The sequence below is a fragment of the Corvus kubaryi genome, unplaced genomic scaffold, assembly GCF_017639235.1.
Source record: "Corvus kubaryi isolate FWS band 111438036 unplaced genomic scaffold, C.kubaryi_AGA036_p1.0 37266, whole genome shotgun sequence".
NCBI classification, from domain to species: Eukaryota; Metazoa; Chordata; class Aves; order Passeriformes; family Corvidae; genus Corvus; species Corvus kubaryi.
Window position 1 is genome coordinate 8459108 of NW_024581081.1, and position 19094 is coordinate 8478201.

The window sequence follows — 19094 nt, forward strand, 5'->3', positions numbered from 1 at the left end:
CCAGCACCTTACTCTCTCCCTCACCAGGAGCAGCCTTTTCAGCCATCTCTTTTTAATACCTTTGTGGTCAGAACTGAGCAAACCCCCTGAAACCCAGAAAAAGCTCACAGAGACAGATAACCCCAGACAGGGAAGGGGGAACAGGTTCTGTAGTTGGGCGTAACAGAGAAGAGAAGCCACTCTGCTCATGCTGCAGCCACCCCAGGCTCAGCTTCTGGATGCCATGTGGTGCTGCAAAGCCACAGGGGCACTGGCCCACTGCAGGCAGGGGGAGTTATCTGGGGGCAACATCTGTGTTCCACCTGATATGGCTTCCTCTGCATGTCCAGATGAGGGACAGCCATAAGACAAACAATCCTGGCTATTTTCTCAAGCTGATAGCACATGAGCCGGGAGAAAGAACACAGCTGTTGACCTTCCAGCAGTTCTCAGCCCCAGGAGGTCAGACCCTCCCTCTCAGGGCATCAGCAGCCTTTCAGCTGTCTCTGATCACTGTTCCCTCTCCCTCAAACTTCCGTTGCCTCTTTTTTGTCTGTGCACAGTCTCCTTGCCTCCTGAGAGCACCGCTGGTCTATCTCCCAGACAAGTCCAAGGAGCAAAGAATTGAAATACACCCTCCAGGTGAGGAGAAGGGACTTGCTGGGGCAGAGGATCATATCCAAGGCAGTGGCAGGTAGGGGAGAGGGATTTTCCAAAGGTTATGACACGCAGCACCCACTTCACCTTCCCACCTGCCTCCCTGAGGTATAGGGGCATTGAAACTCCCTCTGCCTGCAGCACACCTGAGGTTTTCATCCCTCTCTGCTGTGAATGACTTACTGTCCTGTTGAAATTCAACCTGGGTTATCTGACATGCTTTAAAAATTCAGGATGGTGTTTGATGCTCCTTGAATTCATCAGCACATAGTTATGGTTTGGGTAGACATTTTCATTCTTTATTTTCTGCTTTCTCACCCCATACAGTATTCTGCAAGTTACAGCTTCATCTTGCTTAGGAAATGAAGATACCCAGGATAACTCCACACCATGCTGTGTGCCTAGAAATTCCCGGAGGCTACTCCTGTCTCTCCTTATTGTATTATGTGGCTGTCCTTGGTCCAGGTAGGACTTCTTATCAGGCTTAGCAGAGTAATGCTGTGGTTGCTCACACAGGAGCTCCAGGCCCCCATCTCTGCAAGCACTTACCCACCCAGGCACAAGTCTTTCAGGCCAGTGGTGTGGCTGTGCCCTCCCCAGTCATCTGGAAGAGTCACTGGAAGGTACCTGATCTGTGTGATCCTACGTACACCACTTCTATCATAGGCTACAAAACTGAAATCCAGAAGGATTTGGTCCAAAGCATTAAGTAAGCCTCTTGCCTCATGCATGAATGAATACGGTAAAGAGGATGAGATGGTTTGCTGATGCGCACAGTTTGCAAGGTCCATGTCCTTGAGCTTTGCACACAAATGTTCCCTTCCATAACTATTTCTCACTTATTTTCTTAATCAATGTCAAGACTGGGATTAGTTTATGCCCTGCCTCAGAGCAGGATTCTTGCACTGCAAGTATGTGCTGTGTCCTGCTGGTCACCAGAGAACAAGAGCGCTTTGCAGCCGTAACTAGCAAATAACAATGATACTCTTTAATAGGGAGCACATTTAAATGCAGTAACCACCCGCAGAGAAAAGCAATACGTGCTACATCCTCCCTTTCCAGCACTGGGAGAGAAAAACAGTTGTAACAATCAATGCACAGAAGTGACAACCCACTCATTGCTCACTAAGTCTGGCTTTGTGGGAAGGATCCCCCACAAGGCAGCTGGCTTGGCTCCACTCTTGGTTGCTTGAGCTGGAGTATGACCAAGGCCCAGCATAGCAGCCCAAACCATCTTCCCCAGGCATTAGCACAGGCATATGCTACTATTAAAAACAATCAGGGTTGTCCATGTCCTCTTCTAAGAGCTCCACTTCATTTTGAGCCTGCCACTGCCATAGGTGCAGTGCCCCCAGGTCTGGATGAGTGGCACTTGGTGGCAGCAAGTGCTACACCAGGGATTCTGTAGCTGTAATTTCCCCAGCTCTGCCCACAGGTATAAATGTAAAAAACAAAAGCTGCATGGCTGACACAGCTAGAATGCAGCTCAGTTCACACTGAATATTCATTCCCCAGCTTTTGCAGAAGGCCTTTAAAAACACGAGTGCTTGCCAGAACAGTCCCTGCCTCCTGTGTTATTTCACTTTAGAAGAGCCTGCCCAGTAGAAGATTAAGTAACTTCATGAAGTATAACTAACAGGTCACTTGGCTAAGTAGACCAAACCTGCTGTCCTATAGTCTCCTTCACATTTTCATTAAATCTAAAATCAGTTAATATTATGTAATATAAATGCAGTGGTTTCAGAGACTCTAAGCTGAATGAGAATTTTGAATTAAGAGCACAGAACAACCTGAAACTGTCTTTGCAAAAAAAGCCAGAACTGGAGCACCCAAGGGCTCTGTCTGGCCTCATAGAAGCATGGCATTTCCATGAAATGGCTGTGAGCTGAATAAGTACTCTGGGTATTAATATTCAAAGCAGGGCATCACATATGGCTTATGAAACACCTCTTTATGTGGATTAAAGACCTGCTCTCAAGGCAGTGAGCTTCCCACTCTAACTGGAGCCACTAGGCTCCAAATTCATTACCATAGCACACTTACTGGATATAAAAAAATGGAAGGCTTCCCTTTCTATTAGCCTCCCTCTCTAACTATTAAGATTCAGCCTCATACCTGACTTGACTAATGATGAGTCCCAAGAGAGTGAACCCAGACTTCAGAGCAGCACAATGACTTTGAGTAACCTCTGGCTCAAGGTGAGAAGCTCACGCAGGATTAGTCCAAGTCGCAACCAGGTGGAAATATTAATGGCCATCATTACAGGAGACATGGAGGGGTTTTTCTCAACCAGTGAGGACAGCAGCTTCTTTCCAAGAACCATGTCAGCTGACCTGGTTTGTACTCTTTGCTCCTGCTTACCCACACAGGCTGCTGCATGGTCCCCAGGCACATTCTACTGACCAGGACAACATGCTACCATCCCACTGGCATTGTTAGAACTCCAGTGGGACTGTGGACATCTGGACCTAATTACACTTAGACCTTAGTGCAGGACAAGGAAACCCTCTGTGGATGCTTTCTATGTACTTGAATGGAAGTCAGATTTTTGTTTCTGATTTAATAGATACCACATATATATAGCATCCACACGAACACAAGTTTGATTTGGTAACAGTTTTCTTGCAGCAAAGCATCATCTCACATTGCAGTGCAAGTCTTTCTGCCCATGTTCAGCTACTGAAAAGTGAACACCTCCTAGACAAGGAGAGCGGCTTTGTCACTGTGGTATCACTCGATATGCAAGAAGTGACACAGAGCACCTGTTGGGTTTATTTGCCCAGCATGTGGATCCTCCAGTTGCTAGCTGTGCTCAGTGCTCCAGAAGAAAAGCATAGGTTTGGGTCTGTTCCAGTGTATCTGTCCCTATTTTCAGAAAACATTTCTCTAAGTAGGCCAAAAATGTCTCTTAAATCTTGAGCTTTAAAGGATACATTTGTAAGTCAACAAACACATGAACAGGGTGACCAGCTGTTCTACTTTTGGAGGCACTGTCCTAGTTCTCAGAAGCCAATCTGCACTGCACCTCCCATAGAGGAGAGAGGCCAAGTGTCCTACTTTCTTGGTGGCCTATTTGTCCTGCCATGAGAAAGTAAGGTGTGTGACTCCACACATGAGAACAGAATAAATCCTCCCCACTGTATGCCCACACAGAAAGCCAACAGAGATGCAAAATGTCCAGACCACTTCCAAGTTATGTCTCAAAGTCCTACTGTTTCAGCTCAGACTCTTGTCTTGCAGCAATGTCAAGGTGCAGTGGATGCTATTAAAAACTGGTTCCCCTGTCCTCTATTGTCACTTCCACTTCGAAGTCTCATCTTGTTAACACATGCAGTTCACTGGTCTGTCTCAGCTAGTGAGAGCGTATTATCACTTAGCTCTGATTCAGCAAGACACCTACATTTACACATTGCCTATGTCTGTTCAGCAGGGCAGCAAGGGACACTCCTGAAGCTCCTTTTAACTCTATTAGGTATGCATTTACACTTAAGCGTGGATGTAAGTTCTTGGCTAGACTAATGCCATGATGAAAAAACATCAGAGGGATAAACTTTGAACTAAAAATATTTTTTTATCATAAAGAAAAAAGAAAAAAAATCTTAAAATACAAATTTTTTTTTCTGGAAATTCTTGACAAGCACAGAAGTAATATTCTGAGTAAGTATCCTGTTCCTCAGTAGTGCTGCTAGCAGGCTGCTGTGAAAATCCAGGCTTCAGCAAGGTAGTGGATGAATACAGCAAATTTCTGCATAGTCTCTACTGAGCTTTAGCCAAACAATGTGCACTGAATCCCTAACTGAGAGAGAAAAGAGGTAAAATTAGAGAGCAAGGGTAAAATTAGAGAGCATCCCTAAATTAGAACCATCACCCACTTTTTCTCCTGCAGCGTTTACTGTCAGTCTCAATTATCTTCTGCTCCTCAGTAAGGCAACATGGGTAAGAGGCACGGAGGAGCTTCATGTTTGCTTAAAAAACTTTAGCCCCAGATCTGCTCTGTCAGTCATGTAGACAGCAGGAGGTGGAGAGGGGGTGAGACCATCCGTGCGCTTCATCCTTCAAACATCTACAGCTGTCAACAAAAAGTGTATTCATGAGTAAGGACAGAACTTGGGCTTCTCAGGCTGTATTCAGCTTCCCAGAACTAGTTATCTCTGCTAGCAGGGTTTCACACGCACACAAATCCCACTTTCTCTGGGTATCCACCTCATACAGGCCTTTTAGAAATCTTCTCAAGTTCAAATCCTGTACGGCAGAGTTGCCTGATCTTTTGTGGGTTTCTTCTCAGTAGAGAGCGAAAGCTAACCTGGCAGATCAGATCTGCTGTTTCACACCCTCGGTTTCACACCTCTCCATTCACAAGCTGCTTTGCATTTCTCTTTACTCTGCAGTTTCAAACTTTGTAAACTTTGATCAGAAGTTTGATCATAGGATGGCTGAGATTTGGGGGCAGAAACAAGAACCTCCCCTCTCTCTTCAAAGCATCTATCCATCAATATCAGTGACTGGTTTTGATAAAAAAAAGGGTAACACACTTTCAGAGAAGACATAGCGCCTTCAATGTTTTGACATTTTGGTTTTAGTTAAAGCATAATCAAACTTCTCAAAAATAAGGGGTTTGAAAACACTATCTCACTGCTTACAATCTGGGGGAGAAAAATCCGACAACATTCCTGCATTTGCTTCTGAAAGTAGATGTCATTTGTCCTTCAATTTCTGTACAGACAATAACAGTGGGCTTATCCATCTCGTTATTGTAGCCATGAATAGCTGAGAATGGAAAAATCAACATCTGAAACTGGGTGAGCTTCTGACGCTCCCTCCATATGACAGCTTTAACAAGACTCCCACTCCTAGTGAGTCACTAACTCTCTCTACAAACCCCGTCTGGGATGGGAAGCATGAGCACGCATTTTGCTCAGAGCCCTCTGGCAGGGAGAATTCACCTAGGGTTGTGTGATACTGCCTCCGACTCTGCCGTATCCCATCTGTGGTCTGCAGCACATCTGCAGGTTCCCCAAAGCATCTGCTGGGATTCCTGCTAAAATGCCTTTGCATTTCCTGACAACTTGGGATTTCCTCAGACTCGAAGGACACTTTAAAAGGAGCAAGCGAGCACCATTCAGCACCATCAAAGGGGCAGGAAGACTGTGACAAAGGTCACTTAGTCCAATCCTTGTCAGAGTCCCCTGACTCTGTGGGAATAGTGCAGTTAATGCACTTTTATGATTAAGCAAAAGACACATTCAGTGGCTTAGAGTGGGAGACTTTCAGAGCCCAGGATCATATGGTAAGAAAAAAGCACCCCAGAAATTCAGACTTTGCAGCAAAATGTTGTCTTTTGTGAAAAAGGCACTTGATATCATCAGGGAAAGAAGGTCACACCCCCCACACCTTCTTTGATTGTCAGCTGATGCAGGAATGCTATGTGCTTCCAAAGGTGAGGTGCCACCAAGTGTGGGTGACGGGCAGGCGGGGAGGGATGTGGTGGAGCCAAGCCAAGAGTGACTGACGGCAGGGCCCCTCCGGGCAGATGAGAGATGGGGCCCTCACCCAGCCCAGCCTTGGCAGGCGGCTGGCACCAAGAGCGGCAGAGACTGGCTCTGCCTGCCCTCATGTTGTCAGGATGAACCACACAGAGCACGGCTATTATTTGCTTTAAAGAATGCATTTTTGGCACCCAGTGTACAATATGTTGCTGTTGCCCTCGTGACAACTCCATAATCTCTTCTTTCACTTCCAGTGTTATTGTCCCAGTTTCCAAGGAGCAGACAGAAAGGATTTACTCTTCTGGAGTGGGATAATTCCTCATCAGGAAAGAAATGAGCAGAGACAGACTCAGGAAATTCTTCACATGTCTATTTTTATTTACGGTGGAGTTCCTGTTATTACCTTGAACAAAAATAGCACAACAGCAAGGCTGCAGCCCAGTTTCCTTTGCCTTTCTGCAAGAGTCTGTCAACACCAGCCCTTGGCCACAGCTCCCAGCCACCGCCTCCTCCCACCACCTCTCCTCTTGGTCATCACCAGCCCCAGGGACAGGCACCAGCACTAGCCCCACACCTCCCATGTCTGCCTGGTGGCTCAGCACTCTGAGCTGGCTTGGCCAAAACAGGACTTACAGCTGGCATTGGTGCTGGCAGCAGTGAGAAGACCCCAAGAGTGCATGCTGCTCCTGCAGTTTCCCCTCCAGGGTGTTACGAGTTAAACCACGCAGGTTTAATATTCACCAGCAGAAGCAAACTGGTGGTGATACACTCATCAAAAAATAACACAGTACTAAAGTACTGCTGAAAGATGACACCAAGAGAGGCAGGGAAGTGGCACTACCTGCATGGGTAACAGCCTCCATGTTGAGAGGATTCCGGCAAGGTTACACAACGCCCGCAGTGATGCGAAGGGAGAGAAAGTAACAGCACCTCAGTTATCAACAGACACCATCTTTTGTATCAGGCAAAATCACAGGCTGCTTTTAGATCCTTCTTCTTTAAAAAACAGTCGGAAGTTTTCACAGCAAACTTGAGGTTTGGACATCATTTTCAAATCCATCATGTTTTATCTTCAGAAAAAAAGGCAAGATTTGCCTTTTACAAAGCCAAGGAGCTGCCAGCTGCTTCTCACTTCCTCCCCAGCAAGGATGTACACATAGGACAAAATTTTCAAAGCGCCTCCAGGGATTAAGCACCCATCTCCCCATCTCCTGTTGACCATCAATGGGACAAATGCACCCAACTCACTTAAGCTCTTCTGGAAATCTCATCCTTTGATGTAATTTCAAAGGCTTCAAAGCTAAGGTTTGTCTCTTTGAGGCAGGGAGAGAAGGAGGAGTGTGGAAGCGTTAAAGCAATTCATCTTAAAGCCCTTTGCCTAGTTCTGCCAGGGTGCAGAGCATCACCAGGGATATCACATGGGATAGCTCAAGGAGGAAACTTTCCCTGGCTGACCCTGCAGCTGGCATGCCCATGATTTCCATCTCCTAGGTGATGGAGCCAGAGCCTTTGCCTGGGGTTTGAAGGGCCTGCAGCAAGGGAGTGACATCTCATCCCCAAGGAGACCGAAGTGCTCAACAGCCTGAATGCCCACATCACTCATGCTCATCCTGCCTTGTGGCCAGGCGATGGAGGCATAAGCAGAGTGTGTGCCTTGCTCATGGTAGGAGGCAGGACCTACTTCACCTGGCATTTCTTCAAGCACAAACCCTTTCTTCCCTGCACATCTCCCCACCTTTCCCACATCTGTTTTCCTTGACACCAACCAGAAAAATCATCTTTGAAGCATTTTGGCCTCTGAGATAGGAAGTTGCTGCTACAAGCTTCATGAAAATATGCAGCTGGACAGGGTCTCTACAAATCCTCCTTCAAAGGGAAAGAATTATTACACATTACTAAGCATCAGAGAATTCAGTCCTCAGCTCATGGCCTACTTGTATATGGAGTTGCTGGGTTTGCATGCAACTCTATGCAATGCAAATTGTAAAGTTTTTTCCTATGATTATGGTTTTCATAGCACTGTTGCTCTGAGTAGATTCTCCAAGCACTCATTTTTTCAGTACTGTGACAGTCCAGTCAGTCAGCTCTCAGCACTGTGAGAACCATATAAATCCAAAGAAAAAAACCCAACAGTCTTAAATGGTTCCACTACTCATCAAAACGGATTGGGAAACCAAAATGAAAAGTTGTGTATTGTGATTTGCCCAGGGAGGGGGGAGACAGAGGATTGGGGGGGGTTCCCTTGTCAATTTGTGATAGGCAGAACCAGAACATCACCACACTCTCTCCTTTTCTCTCATTAGAAATACTCCCCAGTTGTTATTTGCTTTAATTTGGACAGCAGATCAGTTCCCCTGTCATGCACAGTGCTTCATCCATGCCAAGCTGGGAGGCTGGCCCCAAAAAGGAGAGCCCTGCTCAGGACAGGTGGTGGCTGCAGCTGCCTGGAGTTCATCCCCCAACCTCCCATCCCACTCCTCGCAGTGATGTCATTTTCACAAACTGCAAAGTAGGTGCCTATATCTGTTTCCATTGCAGTATTGCCACCAGCCACGATAAGGATGATTTATTTTGGTTACAATACCCAGGCACTCCAGTCAAACAGGCAGGCCCCCTGCGTGCCAGATACAGGGCAAAACAAGACATGCTGAAGGTCACCTCCTCCCCAGTGAACTTGCCGTCTGGGAGAGAGCCTGTGCGAATACCTTAGCAATGTAAATACCATCCTATGGCTCACTAATGACCTCAATGAATCAAGAGGAGGCCCTTGTTTACCTTATGAAACCTTCCCGAAATAGCACAGCAAACCGAAACACTGTCTGTGCCTCCGGGGTCCATAAGCACTTTGCCGTCCCCATTGGTCCCACCTCTGGAGAGGGACAGCAAGGAGAAGCCCCCGGAGGCAGCTTTGCCCTGCTACTGGCACTGCAAGGGTGCTGTATGGAGCTCCCGCTGCTCCATCCTTCCTCCACCAGCAACACAGCTTTCACACTTCCCCAGGGTCAAGAGAAGGAAGCAAAAAGCCTGTGTAAGGAAACGGGGATTAGCCAGCACAGCTGCTTGCTCCACTGTGCTTTGCTGGCCTCCACACAGCACATCCACGGGAGGTGTCACAGCTCGCACTGCCCCGTGGCAGAGATGCCGTGCATCCCCCCGGGCAGGGATGTGTGCTTCCCTTAGATGCCCTGCAGCTGTGGCTTACAAAATGCCTGCTTAGCCTAGAAATCACACCGAAGCCACTGGAAGGGCTCACATCACCTGATAGGGCTCGTGTGTTCCAGAGCGAGTGGAGCAGCAGGGGAAGGGAGTGAGGGGCTAAGGGAGATGAATGGGTATATTGTTTCTGCCTCCCTGCCTGCAGTTTTATTAAGTGCAACATCTTTCATCAGATACTAGAGCTGGTTGACATTTCTCAACCAACACTTTAGAAAAAAATTCAGCCAGAAGTTGCTTTCAGAAAATCTTCTGATTCGAATAAAAAGGTGCTAACTTGATATTTTTTTTTAGGTTTTCACAGAAAAAGTGGGGTTTTTTTGTTTTTTGGGGTTTTTTTACTCTTTATTCCTCTTCATTCCTTCAGCTTAAAAAAAACCCTCAAAAATGGGAGAGTAAATCTATCATAGGGCAGTAGGTTTTGGATTAATGTTGACAATCATTCAATAATACTTTACTCAGCAGGATTTTTTGTGAAGATCCTGAGCTACTTTCAAACTCTTCAAGCAACACTGAAAAAAGACAGGTCTCAATCCTTAGAGAACTCTATAACCAAACCAGGGATCCAGACCCAAAAGTTGTCAAAGTCTGGGTAGGGTTAATTTGGGTCTTCCTCTAGCACTAGCTGTACCCAATGCTGACATGGACAGGGCTCAGCCAGGCAGGAGGGGAACACGCCCCAAGCCACAGCCAGCCGGAGGGGGGCAGGGCAGCAGCTCCAGGCTGGGGTGACACAGGGACCCTCGAGAGGAGGTGGTGGCAGAGGAAAGGTGCTTCTGGCAGCAGAGGCAGTGAGGGATGCCAAGGAAGGAGTGGGTACGAGTGTCGGGAGAAAGTGCCCAGTGCTGCAGCTGCAGGCTCCTGCAGGCCAGCTCCCTGCGGGTCGGTCCAGTGGCGCTGTTGGACCCTGGTCCCTGGCTCACGGTGGGACCGGCAACACCAGCAGGGGTCAGGGGGATGTGCAGGCAATGCACAGGCCAGTGAGATGAAAGGCATGGCTGAAAACCTCGCCATGGTAGCACTGAGTCAGTACCACTCCCTTCCCTAAACCCTTGCTTAGGCATCTGTTCCCAGGGCTTCAAAAACAAAAGGCATGAGATGAGAAGGAGGCCCAGGAAAAAATAAGCTACAGCTATAGAGTGTGACTATCATAAACAGCTAATTTAAAGAGCTTAACACAAGTTTTCTTGTGGGCATCATAATGGCACGCTGGCTGCATCCATTACGTATGGAAACAGAAATTTGCTGATTCAGCTGTGAGGGCTTTTGAAGTGATGGCAGCTGAATTTGCACAGAGCCTTCGTCTGTCAATTCATCCTTTTAACTGAACAGGCATGTTTTTAACAAGCTGACGCTTCTTCAGCCTGACAAATGGTTTCTAAGACATCCCTTCTCTTTCAGCTGTTTGTCACTCACTCATGTTCCTTCAGGTACAGACCTTTTTTTTTCTTTCACAGCAGAGCACTTCCTCTTCCTCTCCAGCCCATCTGGCTGTGCAGCATCACACTACAGAAACTCTTATGCAGCACCAGAAGAAAAGAAAACAGCTGGGGAAAGGTTACCATGTCACATGCCCTCCTCCACAGATGCTATAAGCTGATATGTTCAGCTCTCAGTATCCGGGGTAATGAGGGCAAAGAAAGAAAAGCAAAACTAATAATACAAAATATATGTAAATAAGGCCCCAGGAATGTAATACTTTAATACCTTTACCTTTGAAAAAACAAGTTAAAGATGCAGCATGAGTTTATAAATAAAAAGAAAAAAACATTGTACATTATACTTTATAATGGCTCTGAAAGAGTTCTGCATTTTTTAAACATGGCACATCTAATCTGCAGCTCAGAGAATGCACCCACAGATAATCAAGAGTTGACTGTAAAAAATCTTTTTTTGAATGACAGCTTGAAAAGTTCATGCACATTTCTCATGACAAATCCCCTAATTATCATTTCCATCAGTAGACTGTTAACATATATTCTGGGCACTACAGGCAGCAGAAAAAAACCCAAGTGGGAAGCACCAGAGATTTATCGTTCAGATTATAAAGAGCCCAAATTTCAAGCAGAGTTGCAAAAGGCCAGCAGTCAGCTCGGACGCGGATGGAATTTCTACCTACACACCAAGACTGCCTGCTGGTGTCAATGTTATATGTCATGATAAGAGTGTTGTAGAAGTGGTCCTTAAACTCAAGCTTCATGGCTTAAGCTGAGCTCTAATTAGCAACAGGCAGGGAAGGGGAGGGCCAGTAGGGCAGAGCCTTTCCAGGGTGCTCACGCTCTCTCCACAGCTCACCGGCTGGCATGGAAGACAAAACCTGCCCCAAGCTCTCCCTCTCAGTGCTAGTATACCTAATAAGATGTGTGGACATAGCCATAAAATAAAACTGAAGTGCATTTTTCACCACCACCCCCACAACGAGAAGCCCACCCAATGTGCTGTGTATAGGGAATGCTGTTGGCAACTTCTCTTCAGAAGTGGAGCTTTACAAGGTGGACAATCAGTTTGGATTTCAGGAATGCACGGCCCAGCCAGTCATTAAGACAGAATCAGTCACGAAATTTAGATGCAGACCTGTCAAAGTCTTCAAGACCTGACAAAGTGGTCAAGTACATCCATATTTAAGCCTGTGTTGCAATATGGGGTTTGGCTCTGCCCATCATTAAAATAATTACCTCCAGCACAGTGTTTTCACAGCCTGAACACGGCATTTTCCCTCCACTCTGAGTTACAGGGACCACTTTCAGTGGCCCGTGTGTTACTACTGCACAGGCAGGGGGGTTTCTCAGCTCCTGCAGGCTGAACATTGAGGTAGAAGACAGTAACACAGCAAAGGAGTGTCTGAGTAAGGCTCTGAGGGGTTCACAGAAGTTTATTCCATGCAGAATGCATGATAGTTCCCCAGTCTGGTCCAGCCTCACAGGCCACAGGACCCAGAAAAGCAAATGATGATTTGGAGGCAAAATATTTACCTAGCAGAGCAGGGTAAAGTGCAGCAAGCTTTATGAAATCCAATACTAAACTCCATATGCAGATCTCATGTATCTGGAAAAACCTTTGGCTTTCTCGTGACAGAGAAAATCCTAAAGTGAGGGGATCTTCGAACCAAGTACCAGTATAATTTTGTCACTGGCAGCCACTGGGTTGAAAGGAACAAGCTGCTTCTCACAGTGACCTGTTTACTTTTTCTATTCATGGCTGTGCCTTTCTCATTTAGGAGATCAGTTTGCTTTTGCCAGATGGAGTCAAAGTCACCACTGTGAATCCAGCTTTTTTTTCCTTGTTTCTTGGAAAGCACCAGTCAGTACCATGTCAAGAAAAACAAACAAAGAGGTTTGCTTAGGATCTATTTAAAGCAATGCATCAGTGGTAGCTTCAATACAACCCCAGGGTCAGCACTGGTGTTTGTGACAAAACTGGGGCTACTGCATATGAGGAGAGCTGGATCATTGCAAAGCTGTTGCAGACAACATCCCACGTTCCACCCAAAGAGGTCAGAGCCATGCACAATGCAAGCAAGAGAGCTCCTCTCCAGCATCTCCACTATCCCACACTGGCCACGTAAGAAAAGTCCTGGAGCTCAGCCACTGCAAACTGACATAAGGTCCTGAAATGTATCAGACACACTGAGTGACTCGAGAGGAAGATCTGAATTTTCTGTCCCTGCCAGCAGACCTTGAGTGGTGGAAGATTGCTCTGACCCAGGAGAAAGTCTGTGCCTAGCAGGGGTTGACATGGCAGCACACTTGCCACCACCTCCCCTCACACTCACCCTTGGCACCAGGAGTCAGAAACTGTCTGGAGAGGGAGTGGTGGAGCAGACCAAGGGCTGTAGAAGGTCCCATCCAAACGAGGTGTTTCCTGCTGGAAGGCACAGAGGTGAGCACCCCATGCTGCTGGGAATCCTACACCACACACACACTGAGCCCAGGGAAAGGCTAATAACACATCCCCACCTTGCCAGAGCATCATGAGGCTAATTTCATTAGCGTCCGTAAAACACTCTGACGCTGTCCATATGGAGCACAAAGCGCTGTTAAACAGCCACGCAGAGCAAAGCCAACAGTGCTTCGCTTTTGTTTATGCAAGGTATTCTGCTGATACTATGCCCTTGGGAAATGGTAACAGCTTTGGTTACAATAGGGGATTTACTACCACCTCAGCTCGCTGCAGCAATACTGAACGTCTAAAAGCAATCTCAGAAATGTCTGGTCCACAGGGAATCTCGCTCTGTCCCACTTACATGCCAGTGCTTGCCTTTTCCTTCTGCAGCTCATTTCTGTAAAAGACACATTCATAACTCGGAGCTCCTTACCAGTGAACCTAATCCAGCAAGTATCCAAGACATTCAGGAAAAGAGACTTTCATAGCATTGGAATTTTTCCATGCCCGCATTTTTTCATCATAAGATAAATGGCTTTTACTTACAAGGCTAAAGGCTCTATTCTTTTCAAAATACTTCTCAGCTTCAAAGTGGCAATGGAAATTGGCTGTGCACCTGGCCAGCTGATCCAGCCTGGAGTCAACCAAACAGCGAAAGGCGTCTTTCTTCCCGGCAGCACCAAGCAGTGCTGTGCAGTGGACAAGCAGGCTGGAGGGCTGCTGTAAATAGGCTAACACTTAATTAATCAGAGGGTTTTTAAGCAGGGCCTGGTCAGCACTGAAATTCAGCAATGCTGAATTTCCAGACTGGGGGCTGGTGCCTGGGATGCACCTGCTGTGTTGGATGCCGGGTCTTGGAAAAGTCTTCTCTGGAAAGATTGCTTTAGACACCCAACTGCTGCACTAGGGCAAAGCCTCCCTGAGCCCTGTCATCTATCCAGTTCACCAGAGCAGGCACTGAGGGACTGAACTCTGCAACAACTTGGGAACCGGCCAGACCTGAAAACAGCAACACCAAACCCCCTCCACTCACAGATTCCCTCACGTGTGAGTGAGCTCTCCTGCAGATACTGGATGGAAGTGGATTTTATTTTTATCATAGGGGTGAACAAAGGCTCCAGCTGATGAGACATGTTTGTCTTTCTCACGAGACAAGTGTAGCAAACACCTTGCTGAAAGCAGTCTTGACCAAATTGCTCCCAGCCTTGGACAGAAAAGTACAGAGGAGGAGGAAGAGGGGAGGAAGCACACTACTGGGGGAGCCAGCCACTGTACACAGAAACCTCATGTTTGCATGCAAGGCCACTTGTCTGAAGTCCAGCCAAGAGCAGCTCCCAGTTCTCGGCAGGGCTTGGGAGCAGGGGGGGACACCCAGCCAGGGATGCCTAGAAAGTCCCAGGAGATCTTGGAGCTATCTGTGCCTTCCTCCAAACCCTTCCCTCTGTAGCTCCCTGATGCTGGGACTACCCATTTCTCCCCATCTTTCCCTCTGTCCCCAGCAAGTCTCTCCTGGCCAAGCTCCTGACTGTTCAGCACTGAGACCATCTGCAGGAGGTTGCACAATGCTTGGCCACATTCAGCTTGACCCGAGGAGGGGCTGTTGCTCTCACTTTCATGAGCCACAGCCATAAAAAGAGACGGAATTTGCTGGCCAAGGCGAAGCCAGGGCAAGCTGATGCAGTGCAGGCTCCCAAGGTCAGTGGCTGCAGCTCTGTGCCGGGGGAGGACATGCAATGCCTAATGTGGAAATGTTTGTGTTTGGAGCAATATATAGTTACATTTAGCCCCTAGCAGCTGCAGAGGCTGTTTACTGTAGCACACAGCCTTCAGCCTATTAGCTGAAGGCCTGACAGTGACCAGATGTGGAGAGGAGCAACTGCGGAGCCTGCAGCCGTATTTATCTCTTTGCCAAGATCCCAACAATATCTTGCCTAATAAGTCTGGCACAGAAATAATCATTTAAAGAGCTGAAAAACACAACATCCACAGCCCATCTTTACAGCCAGAAGGGGAGTTCTGTGAGGCTTACAGTCTAATCTTTCACCGTCCCAAGTGCTTCCCTCCTACTTCACAAACAGCGGGTGATTTATTTCCCAAATGGCTGGACTCAAGCCTCCTCCATGTAATCGCTCAACAGGGAGGCTGCACCTCTGCAGCCAAACTTGGCCACTTGCAGGAGCTGCACGAGGAGGCAGAAAGGAGCAGAAGCCACCACCCCCTGCCTGCGGTGCCAACAGGCTCCTCTGGCAGGGGGATGCAGAGTGCACACGCCTGCCGACCTGCACACGTCCCGTGCAGCAGCGAGGACAGCCTGTACTGTCCCTGTGTGTGTCCCAGAAACACCCAGCACTCCGCAGATTAGCCTTAATTTGCTAAATTAAAAACAAAACAAAACAAAGCAACTCTTTAGGTGCTTTCTGAAGACCTGGAGAGCTGTATCTTTCCTGGCAGAAGAACTGGATATTGGATCAACATCAACACCAAGAAACATAAGTTACACTCCACTGATTCATGCAGTTTATGACCTTGGCTGGCAGATAAGCCCATGCAGCATGATTTTCTCTGCTTTGCAGGCTGCAGGTACCAGGTGTCGTTGAAGGTCAGAGTTGAGGAAAGGGCTCTCCCACAGTCAGGAGAAAGTTGGAGAGAACGATTTTTATGCAACATAAGCTTGTAGATGATTAACAATTTTCTTTCAGTTAACCGAGAAGTTAATAGTTATTCAAAGCACTCCATTGTAATGGGAGTGGAGATGGGGAGATGTACTACATTAACCTTTAATCTTGGACTGTGCAATAAAAATTAAAATGGAATATGGCACATAAGTATGATTAATTCTGCTTGCAAAGGTAGAGGGTGTCAGTGTATGCTTTGCGCAGGAGTGTTTTCTTCTAACAGCAGGGTGCCCTGACGCAGGTGAGGATGAGCCACAGAAAGGCTGCACTCAGTATTCAGTCCTGTGTTTTCTGCTTTTTTTCAAGCTTAAAATCCATCTTATTTCAAAATCCCCCTTGTTAACTCTGCACCTCTCAAAAATCTCTAAACTTTAGGAAGTAGGTGAACTTTTTTTTTTTTAGTTTTGAAGGGGAGAAGGGAGAAAGAAGGGCAGAACTTGGCAATTTGAAACCGTGGAAGGCTATCATCAGTGAAACATCTGCTAGCCTGCCCCCACTGCAGTGCACAACACCAGGGAGAAGAACAGAGGATTTCCCACAAAGCTATTTTTTCTGAAGCCCCCCTTGCCCTGCCCGGTCTACCACTCTAATGGGCAGCCATGGGTTGAGCTTGGCACTAAAGACAGCCAGGAGGTTACCCTGCCCAGGGCTCACTACTGCCTCCCAGCCTCAGCGTATGTCAGAGCCACTTTTACTGAGCACTGCAGTCCTGCTGATACACATGGGACCATTGCCACATCCACAGAGACTTGCTGAAGTCAATGACATTGAGTTTATTTTCTGTTTGCAAGTTCAGTGGCAAACCTTTGGAGAGAAAGAAGAACATGGGAGACAGACCCAAAAGGCAAACTGTGCTCACGGTATTCCCCAGCTTAGCCATGTTTGGCTCTGGGGTTTGGTGGGGTTTTTCAAAAGTGTTGCAAAATCTAGGTCTGGATTTGTCTTTCCCCTTTTGTTCTTACTACTCTCCCAAGCATGCCAAAAGTCCCTTGCCTGATGTCATCAATGGGTTTGACCTGGGCCACTTGAGCCAGCACAAGGGCTGAGGGACTAGGTTTATGAGGCTGAATCAGAAGTGTTTTCAAGACAAATTCCTCCCTCAGTTCAGACACACCTGAATGAGCCTGCCCACTGCTTTCCTGAGGAGCTGGCACTTCCTCGTCCCAGCCAGAAGTGGAAGCGTTAAGCTAGAGTAAGTGGCTGGTTGCTTTTATGAGTATTTTCTCAGCCATGGGTGTTTCTGTGAATCATTAAATCTCCAGCTGTCTATAAGTCAAAATGCATTTCCCAGCACTTTCTGCATTCATTCAACAGCCATGCCAATATAATGTGTGCATTAAGAGAGAAATCAGTCAGCTAATGAGAAGGCACTGGAAGCAGCTCTGCTGGCTGAAGTGCGCTGGTTTCCCTGACAGCCAAGAGGAGTGACCCCACACACCAGGACACCCGTGCCCCCGCTGTGAGGCCAGAGTCTGCCCCTGCTCCCAGCTGCCTGCAGCAAGCCAGGCCCAGCAAAAGTAGGCATGGTAGCCAGAGAGCAGGGAGGAGAGGTGGCTATTCCCCTTGTCAAGCCAAGATGAATCTCATGCACACAGCCTGCCAGCTCACAGACAAAGGGGAATCTAAATACCTCCATGGTGTGCCTGCAGATCCCCACACCACACTCTGCCTGCCTTTTGTGCAGGGGACCTCCATGGGGAGGATGCAAGGATCCAGGCTTCACCCTGCTCTCCCTCTGCCCAGGGTTTGTTTACTCCCTTCTTCCTCCGCAGCCAGTGCTCAGCAGTTTCAAGACAGTGTCTATTCTTGTGCCTTCCTTCCTGACACCAAGCTGTGTTTTGGTTTCAACAAGCCCCAGTGGGGCTGAGCCCCTGTGACCATAGCAGGGCAGGCAGCTCTCAGCTGAGCTCACAGGGCGCATGGAAGCATGTGGTGCTTGCAGGCAGCACAAACAAGGCCCTCTGCTTCCACAGCCCATGCCCAGCAGCTCTGATGGGCATATCCTTGATCTCTCTCAGTCCCAGTCATCCTGCTGAGACCCAGGGTGGATCAGCAGATAGGCAGGGCAGGCAGGAGTGCACATCTCGTTCAGAAGTAAGGCAGGACACACAAAGACTGCGTCAGCCCAGGCTGAGAAAACACCACACGTTCAATGTATTTGTCTTTGAGAAACAGGGTTAAGAAAGAATGAAGTCATAAACATAAAGATATACATAATGGCGTATCTATAATGGCTCTGTATTTTCCAGGCTTTTGTGTACAGTTAATCTACAACCTGGCTAACCTGCCTCAAGATAATTGAGAGGCAGTGACAAATGTGTGCCATCCTCCCACCTCCACACAAGCCACTGCCTCCAAACATTATAAAGAAAGTTATAAAGACAGAGTTACCTGCCAGTAACTCATCCCAAGGCCAGCAGGATGGGGCCTTTTGTATTTGCCGGGGCCAAGGTGCATCCTGATACCAGGAGTTGCATCACTGCTGGGTAATGCTGAGCCAACAACACCCCACAGAGCCATGCAGCACAGGACACAGCACTCAGGGAGAAGGAGACCTCGTGCCATCACTTAGCCCACCTGTGGGACGAAATTTTGGCAGGACCTTATTACAAAATGCTTCTATGTAAAATTTGTTTCCAGTGAGAACCAAACATCTGGGAGAGTATGAATTCCAGAGCAGACTGGGAATAGGAGCAGGCCTAGAGCAGCTGACTCTCATCTGACTGATGACAGAATCAAAGGTCCAAGATGCCTTCCTGGAAAAAAAACAGACATTGCATTTGCTCTGCATATGTGTAGAAAGCACCTGGACACAGTATTTGGAGGGAGGACATTTAGGAACATGCCACAGCCAGAGGAAAAGACAACAAAGTGTTGCAGCTCCAAAAGCTAGTGTGTTGTGAATTACTGCAAATTCACATTTAGATTCAGGCCTTAACCCCAAGCTGCACCAGTAACTGTTTAGTGCCTGTATCCAATAAAGCACAGTCATGCAGCATTTACATCTCTCCTCAACTTCCATTTACTGGCAAAAGTCTTAAAAGGAGCTGTAAATTTGCTGGAAAGGAAGGTACAGCAGCAATAACAACACACCATGAACAAGGTGGGCTGTATGTAAAGCCCGTTCAAGCTTCCCTTCAGACCCTGGGATGCTGAGGGGCAGAGCTCAGTGCCCACTCAGACACACTCTGGCCACTGCCAC

The 19094-nt window shown here is 47.5% G+C and overlaps 1 long non-coding RNA gene across 1 annotated transcript; it reads left to right on the top strand.

Annotated features, from left to right (window-relative positions):
- The first annotated feature begins 529 nt into the window (after window positions 1-529).
- On the top strand, window positions 530-11199 carry LOC121663234. Its single transcript, XR_006015576.1, has 3 exons — window positions 530-621; window positions 964-1101; window positions 10793-11199. It is a non-coding gene; the product is annotated as an uncharacterized LOC121663234 (long non-coding RNA).
- The last annotated feature ends 7895 nt before the right edge of the window (window positions 11200-19094 follow it).